This window comes from Cherax quadricarinatus, chromosome 33, assembly GCF_038502225.1.
Source record: "Cherax quadricarinatus isolate ZL_2023a chromosome 33, ASM3850222v1, whole genome shotgun sequence".
Taxonomy (NCBI): Eukaryota; Metazoa; Arthropoda; class Malacostraca; order Decapoda; family Parastacidae; genus Cherax; species Cherax quadricarinatus.
In genome coordinates this window covers 20,397,797-20,407,485 of record NC_091324.1, presented here as the reverse complement: position 1 = coordinate 20,407,485, position 9,689 = coordinate 20,397,797, and positions in this window count along the sequence as shown.

Sequence of the window (9,689 nt, the reverse complement as noted above, 5' to 3'; positions counted from 1 at the left end):
TGATATTAAGATATATTTTCCTTCTGTTATGTATATGTGTATTTATATATAATCATTTTTAATTTAATATACAGTCCACAAATTTATATATTTACCAGTATTCCTGGTGTATGTATATTTCTTTCAATTAATAGGTCCAGAGCAACTTGTGGATATGACAGTGGTAGGTATCGAAGGGGGACATTTTTTGCGACATAGGTGTCCCAAATTCCTACTTGTCTAATTGATAAATAATAATTATCTTTGTTATTTACTTGTATGTACATTATGAGTTACATCCAGATAAATGCAATTTTCCACAATTACAATTATCATACATAGTAACATTGTTAAGTATATTAATGTGCGTAAATTACCTAGGATAACCCAACAAAAGTTACTATTCTGTATATCCGTTTAGCAAATAACAAGAAAGGCACATTACCGTGGCACATTAATACCTGGTTTATCCTCAACATTTGCCGTAAACTGGAGAAAATACACATTTAACATTTTCACTAATTCGAGAAAATTTATATTTATCATACTTTCACCATAACTCTAAGTAATTTAGTTATAATTTTACTCAGATTTAGGAATTTGGAAAAGTATCACACGAGAGACGAGAGTTATCGTTTAAATTTCAATGTTATTGCGTTTTCTCACAACGAGAAACGAAACCATTTTCTGTGCAATTGAATACACAGGGTGGACGAGTCTGGACTACACGAGTCAGGTTAAGTTCGTTCAGGTATACACAATTACAGTTACATAGATTATCATACATAGCAATACATGTGTAGAGAACCTGGGATAACTCAAAAAAGTCAGAGTGACTTATTTCCACTTGGGTCCTTTAAGTAAGGTCCTTAAAGTTAAGCAAGTTTTACGTTATGATTATTATAATCAAGGGAGAGCGCAAAACCCGCAGGATTTTGCAGCGCCAGTGGGGGGGGGGGAAATATAGAAGGTACACAGGCTTAATTCAGGGAACTGGAGCACAGATCCAATTCCCCAGATCAAGAACCCCTCACCAACGTCAAGGAACCCTCCCTGAGAGGATTTACCTATGAATATGGCTACAGAAAGTGAGGAAAGTGATTTCTTGTATGTCTAACATTCCTGTACTATGATCTGATCCTAAGAGCCTATGTCGATACCCTGTAGATTACACATTATGTATCATGATTTTCTGTGTGAAATTATTTTTTTAGGTCTAAGGTAACCATACCTATAAAAGTTTCTTTCGACATTTAGGTTTGTAAATAATCCCTTAGATTAATTAAGGAAGTGTCATTTGAATGAGATAATATAATATCTTTATTCATTACAAGTACAAGGTATAGAGGCCTAGCTGACATTAATGACGTATTACTATATAGAAAGCCCCTTGTTATGCAGAGTATTTCGGGCAAATTAGGTCAGTTTTGTTCCAGGATGCGACCCACACTAGTCGACTAACACCCAGGTACCAATTTTAAACTGATGGGTGAACAGGGACAGGGACAGGGACAGCAGGCGTCTTATGGAAACACGTCCCTCCCTAATGTTTTCCAGCCGTACAGGAGGAGATTCGAACCCCGGACCTCAGTGAATTCAATCTGTCCTATTGCACACCTACGAGATTCATCACAATCTCTGCCTTCTTTCAAACCAAGAGCACAGTGTCACGAAAGGAAGTAAAATACTTATGTGAACTTATATTAACTCAGCTAGGAGAACTTCCTTACCCATCAAAGAAAACAAAGTGGTATCACACATCCGGTTTCAAGATAGGGAAAACCTGGACAAGTAAGAGCAACATCAGTAACTTTCATTTTATATAACGAAAATATTAATTTTGACTTATATATATTTATATTTATATATATTTTAGTTTAATAAGATTTAAAACAGGGACAATAGCAAGTAACAACACCCGAAAACAGAAATTCAGCGATTTCTGACACAGTTTGTTTAAGTGAAGACTAGTTGTTTTGAAGTGAGTGTCTGGAAATCAGGTGGTTCTCTATTTACTCAGAAGTGATAATATAATCTTTAGGGTATAGCATATGGGTAATATATATATATGGAGATATATATTATTAATTAATTTGAATAACACAGATGGAAATCAGACATGCAATCATTCAAGACATGAACGTGTATGTGGCCTAATACTGGGTATGAATGAACTTGTATTTGAACTCGATTATAAAGGTCAAGAAACTAGAAATACTTTAGTTTCATCTTGTTTGTGGGTAAGATTTAGAAATTTGGTCACACTACAGATGATTTAGGGGAAAATGATAACACATATAAGTGGAATGAATGTGAATGGACAGGATGTTGAGGTACACAAACGAATATGAAATAGACACATGATCAAGAAGTGGAAAAGTATTACCAGACTGAGTTGTAGGAGTGGAAAAGCGAAAATGACGTATGGGCAGAACCATGCAATTAGACGAGGTTAAAAATAAAAAGGTCTATTATAAAAATCAGGACTGAATCGAACCTGAACCGGGATACAAATATGCAATCAAACTTGATAGGTAGTAGCGTTAGTAATTGACCCTCAAACCTCAACAGAAACATAAAGCTAAGCTACTGTAGCTCTTCACCCATGGACTCGTAAGACTGAAGCTTGATCATTACAGATCATGACTGAAAGCCTACAGATATACCTCCCAATAAATTAGCTGATGTAACAGCTGATAACCTGCCTAAATTAACCTGGTGACAATGGATGGGAGTCTTTTGAATGTTTAACAAAAGAAGGGCTGCAGAACTAGGGTTGAACACATCTGGAAAGTTGCTCAGTTCAACCTCGTCCATTCCTTGAAAAAAAATGTCACGTAGTTAAAAATTCAGAAATTATGCTTCAAACAACAAAAGTGAGCTAAAGTTTAATAACAAATTACACGAGAATGATCCTCCCAAAAAAGGATTACCGCTTTTCAGATGGAGTAGACCTGGACAAGTACACCGTTCATCCTAGACGGAACGATTAACTCTACCATTATTTCTTTACTTTCTAATGTCAGTTTAAACTTTCAGGCATATATAATAGATAATATATATATATTTCTCATTCTGACACGATTTGTAATGAATGTTATAGATATAGATCCATGGGTTAGGAAGTGAAAAATAATTTTTTCCCCATGTAAGCTTGTGTCAAGAGTATTATAATTAATGTGAAAGACAAGATGGCGAATAACCCTTAATATGTACATAAATTACATAAATTTAATAAGAAACTTTATGTTTACTTATTTAGAACACCATATCGTTTAATTTCATCTTGTTTGTTGTCAGAGAGAATGGTTATATATTATATTTCATATATACATAATTATATAATAATTGATACATAATATATAGCTAATATAGTAAATATATACCAACAGTACAGTGGATCGAAAATAGTTGTCACGATAGTTGCAGAATACAATATATTATCAAGGAATGATGAAAGAAGATCACATACGAAGCTCATACGGTATGATCAGTTCAACCCAACAAGCATACCTATGCATATGCTCTACCATGGACTCGAGACCGTGTAGCACCCTCATGCAGATCCCTTGACTTCACCCTTCAGTATGCCTTATTTGCTGTGTATATAGCTTCTACAGATTTATTAATAAGTTTGGATCTATTGCTTAAATCCAAGGCAAATAGTTGCATTAGTTAGTTCAAACTGCTTTTTGAAAAATGTCAAATTCAATTATATTCACATATCACAAAACTAGTGATAACTTTCCTAAAATTTACACGAAAGATCCTTCCCAAACAAAGAAGCATTGAGGTCGTCCACCCCCAATGACTTATTATCTGACTTTTAATCTTGTTCGGATTTTTATATTATATATATATTTATATATATAAGAATTATAGACATATACCCATGGAAGTGGAAGAATTCTTCATCCAAAGCTTTTCTGTAAAGACTTGGGGAACTAGTAACTCTTTATAATTAAAATTTAGAGAAACGGCATATCAGGACCAAGTTTTCTGAAGAAGGTATATATAATATATTTTTATTATATATATATTTATTATAAAAAAGTACACCTAGTCAAGCCCTACTCTTTTATAAGTCCAAAGAAGGCAGCAGCCTCTTGATCAACTTAAAATATGTTGAATTGACATCCTTCATTACCAAGCTAATTTTCCAGGTTATATCTTCTTCTTAAAAAGACTTTTTTCAAAAAATTAAATGTCTGTCGATTCAAAATTCTTGAATGACTGTGAATAAACTTTTGAATAATTGGATTAAAATCTCTTCAAAAATAGGATGGATTGTCAGCTCTATATTAGTTACTTAGTTCAATTTAAGTTTGACCGAAAAAACTTATCATTACAGGTCAAGACATAGCAAAATTCTTTTGAACTAAGATTTAAACAACATTAAATAAAAAGGCATTAACGAAGCTGGAGCCAAATTCTGAATAGCGTTTCCTTTTATTCATGTCTAGAGACTTTTTTGAACCATCACAAATGTGATTTTCACAAAGTTGTGTAAGAAAGATGTATCAAGCTGAGAATTTCATCATGGTCACAGAAATAGAATCTTAAATTCACTAAAAGCACATAATTCTTGGACAATATATCGATTTCTTAGATTATAATCAAAGTTAGATCCATTTATCTTATAAAGCATTTGGTAGAATTTTAGATAATGACACTAACAAATAAATAGACTAATGGTAGTTTTGCAAAGGACCTGTCCAAGACTCGCGCGCACGTCTACGTGTTAACTGCTTGGATGAATCATGATAATGAGGTGTTGTAGACTATGCACTTGACTTTTTCAAGTTTCCCTGAGGCTCTTACTTGGGCATAGGATTCCTGTATTTAAAATGTGAGCATCAGCAAAGCGCTATGGAATCTTCACTTTATTTCTAGAGTGAAAATTTTTATCATATTTTGAAATCACCTGTTTACTGTGATCTTATTGCATATTATATATATATATATATATATATATATATATATATATATATATATATATATATATAATGGGAGAGGTAGTTCCGTTCTCTGAGAAGAGTGGGCTACGATGGAAGTCGTAAAGGGGACATGTAAGGATGTGGGAATCAACAGGATTCTGCTACAGGGACATCTTGGAGGAAACTAAGGAAAGTTGAAATGTAATGGAGCTGATATGGGGAGAACAGGAAGGAGATAATTGCTCTTCCCTGAGAAAGTGTGGAGACTCTTTTGCCTTCCTCGACACCCACACAATGGAACAAAGGCAATGTCGCTCGAGAGAAAAAAAAGTGAGAAGAGAGAATTAGTACCAAGAAAGGGTAATATATCGGAGAAAAAGAGATGCAAAACAACACAAAGGGAACATTCACATAAGCAAATATCTCATTCTTACTCACGTCTCTAAACGACCGATTACTCAAAAGAGTTTTCTACTGTACCGTGAGTCGCCCAAGTCATGAATCACACAACAGCAACAGTGCTTAGTTTTTATGAAACAGTGACACCCTTTTCAGCACAAGTGCCAGCAACCATGCTAGCAAACCAATCTGCAACCTTCTTAGCGCTCGTGCCAGCTCCTGCCCCGGCACACACAGTATCAGCCGGGGAGACAAGAATCCCTCAGTTCCTTCCTTAATGCCTATGCGTATACAATTAATGAGTTCCTCAACTCCAAGAATTATTGTTATTGTATTCATGGGGCAGCTCGGGTACTAGCCTCTGGGCCCCTAATAAATGGAACCTCAACCTCCCCCCACACATACTGGGATGTTAGGAAGTATTTCTTCAGCACTATTTTTATAATCATAACTAGCCGCTAAAACCAGGAGAGTCAGTCCGTTGAGGCTGTTACTCAGACTGCTCCAGGAAGAGAAGCGATGCAGTGGAAGTTCGAGGATTCCATAGCATAACCTTTAAGGGAAACATTATCACAAGGCTCTTAGAGCATGGGAGAAAGAATTTTAGCAACCGCAACCTATTCGACAGTGGATGGACACTATGACCTGCGCTCATCACCTGCACACCATAACATAGGCTAGCACAAATTTATGGACGAACATCGATAGACCCACACACGTTTCCCAGAGCTAAGAAAGAAGATTGTCCTACGAAGAAAGGTTAAGGGAAATCGGCCTCACGACACTGGAGGACAGGAGGGTCAGGGGAGACATGATAATGACATAAAATACTGCGCGGAATAGACAAGGTGGACAAAGACAGGATGTTCCAGAGATGAGACACAGAAACAAGAGATCACAATTGGAAGTTGAAGACTCAGATGAATCAAAGGGATGTTAGGAAGTATTTCTTCAGTCACAGAGTAGTCAAGCCGTGGAATAGCCTAGAAAGTGACGTAGTGGAGGCGGGAACCATACATAGTTTTAAGACGAGGTATGATAAAGCTCATGGAGCAGGGAGATAGAGGACCCAGTAGCGGTCAGTGAACAGGCGGGGCCAGGAGCCGAGTCTCGACCCCTGCAACCACAATTAGGTGGGTACAAATAAGTGAGTACAGACACACACACACATACATTTACACACACGCACATTTACACACACACATTTACACACACACATTCACACACACACACACACACACACACACACACACACACACACACGGACATCACACATTTAAACCTAGCACATTTCCCAACAACACACAACCACACATGATGACATACACGAAAACCACAACACAACATATACTAGAGGAACACAACCAGAGAAGAGAGGGTAGATGACCAGCAAGAAATGGAGTCCATTGTGTCACAACCTGAAGTTAGAAGACGACAATCCATTTGAGGGCAGCCGCTGAGCTACGACCACTGGTTCTGAATTTTGACTATATAGTTAGAAGTTACAGAAGTGGAAAGAAGGAAGGAACTGAAAATGGGGACAGGAAATCCTGCATAAAAGGGTTGTAGCTAACAGAGTATGAGGGGAACGGATCGCAGGATGTTTTTTAGACTGAGAAATGGTAGAGAAAACAAAGTTAAACGAGAGAGGAAGGCAACAAAGTAGGTGGCAGGAAAGGCAGAAGGAAAGTTTTGTCCTGACAGGTGCAGAGGGAAGTAATCGAGGGAAGTTCACAAGTCCGCAGGTCCTGGGTTACCTAGAAGGTTTTGGGAGTCAAACTGGAGGTCTGATCAGGAATTTGGAAGGCAAGCAGGCATAGTTGGACATACCAGTGAACACAAGGCTGATAGTAGAAGAGCCTTGAAGACAGAGCAGCTAGTAATGTGGGAGGCAGGAACAGCGACAGGTATGGGTGTAAACGACATAGCGTCGAAATCAAATTCTGTTGACCTCGAAACTGCTATGATGCAAATACATTAGACAGAAACAACGAGTTCAAGGACCAGGTCAAATAAGGCTGATGAAAGTGAAGAACTGACAGAAATAGATTCAGAGGGTCCTGTTTAGGAGCTCAACACGAATTTTAGGAAGATTTACAGTAGAGGGCAGGAAAGATCTGGAGGAGCGGTCAGACAGATGGGGAGAAACCCGCAAGAGTACACCATGAAGTTTGGGAAGACATAAGACAGAGATGAGGAGGAGGTGAAGAAACTCTGAAAGGACATCAGTGATATCAACAGGCAATGAGGAACCAGACCCAAATCTCCAGCAATGGGTCCTAGAGAGAGATGGCCAAAGACTGCAAACCTCACTCACTTGGGGTGAGTATAACACCGAGCATGTCCCCAGAAGCACACATGAATCAGATAACTGCTGCAGCATATGGGCGCCTGGCAAACCTGAGAACAGCATTCCGATACCTTAGTAAGGAATCATTCAAGACACTGTACACCGTGTATGTCAGGCCCATACTGGAGTATGCAGCACCTGTTTGGAACCCGCACTTGATAAAGCACGTCAAGAAACTAGAGAAAGTACAAAGGTTTGCGACAAGGTTAGTTCCAGAGCTAAGGGGAATGTCCTATGAGGAAAGATTAAGGGAAATCGGCCTGACCGCACTGGAGGACAGGAGGGTCAGGGGAGACATGATAACGACATATAAAATACTGCGTGGAATAGACAAGGTGGACAAAGACAGGATGTTCCAGGGAGGGGACACAGAAACAAGAGGCCACAATTGGAAGTTGAAGACACAAATGAGTCAGAGAGATAGTAGGAAATATTTCTTCAGTCATAGAGTTGTAAGGCAGTGGAATAGCCTAGAAAATGACGTAGTGGAGGCAGGAACCATACACAGTTTTAAGACGAGGTTTGATAAAGCTCATGGAGCGGGGAGAGAGAGGGCCTAGTAGCAACCGGTGAAGAGGCGGGGCCAGGAGCTAGGACTCGACCCCTGCAACCACAAATAGGTGAGTACAAATAGGTGAGTACACACACACACACGAACAGCATTCCGACATCTTAATAAGGAATCGTTCAGGACCCTGTACACCGTGTGCGTTGGGCCCATATTGGAGTGTGCGGCACCAGTTTGGAGCCCACACCTAGCCAAGCACGTAGGGAAACTAGAGGGGGTGCAGGGGTTTGCAACGGGACTGGTCCCAGAGCTGAGAGGTACATCCTGCGAGGAGGGGTTGGGGGGGGGGTCGGCCTGGCGACGCTGGGGGGCGGGGGGATGGGGGGGACATGATAACGACATACAGGGTGCTGTGAGGAATTGACGGGGTGGACGGGGACAGGATGTTCCAGAGATTGGACGCGGTAACAAGGGGGCACAGTTGGAAGCTGGAGACGCGGGTGAGTCACGGGGATGTTGGGGAGTGTTTCTTCAGCCACAGAGTGGTCAGTAAGTGGAGTGGTTTGGGGAGCGATGTAGTGGAGGCAGGATCCATATATGGCTTTAGGCAGAGGTATGATAGAGCTCACGGCTCAGGGAGGGTGACCTGGTGGCGATCAGTGAAGAGGAGGGGCCGGGAGCTCGGACTCGGCCCCTGCAGCCTCAACTAGGCGAGTGCACACATACACACACATACGCGCACACACGCGCGCACGCACGTACACGCACGTGCACGCACATACACGCACGCGCACGCGCGCACGCACACGCACACACGCACACACATGCACGCGCACACATACACATGCACACGCACACACATGCACACACACATGCACGCACGCATGCGCACGCACATACGCGCACATGCGCACATGCACACTTACACGCACACATACGCGCGCACGTGCACACACGCACACGCACGCACGCGCACATACGCACGCACGCGCACATACGCACGCACGCGCACACGCGCGCACACGCACGCACGCGCGCACACGCACACACGCGCACATGCACACACACACGCACGCATACACACACACACACATACACACACACACACACACACACACACACACACACACACACACACACACACACACACACACATGCACACACACACACACATACATATATACACATACACACACACACACACACACACCCACAGTAGGGACAGCGAGTGCGAGAGTCACGCCTTCCGTGCTCCGGGAATATAAGTATTTTTGAGGGCTACCCAAGTGTTCTGCAAGGGTTGCTAAGTGTGTCAGGGTAGTGAACAATCCTTGAAGTGATTTTTAATCTGCCTGAGCCACATAAGTGTGGGGAGAGCCAAAATTTTGTAAGTGATCTAGAAAATAAAAACGTTGTGGAGCAGAGTGGGCAGGCTAGTGTGGGTGGTAAGGCGACGTTGTCAAGTGTCACCCAAGAAAGATAATAAAGTGAAACAATCGTGTGACCAGTGAGAGAA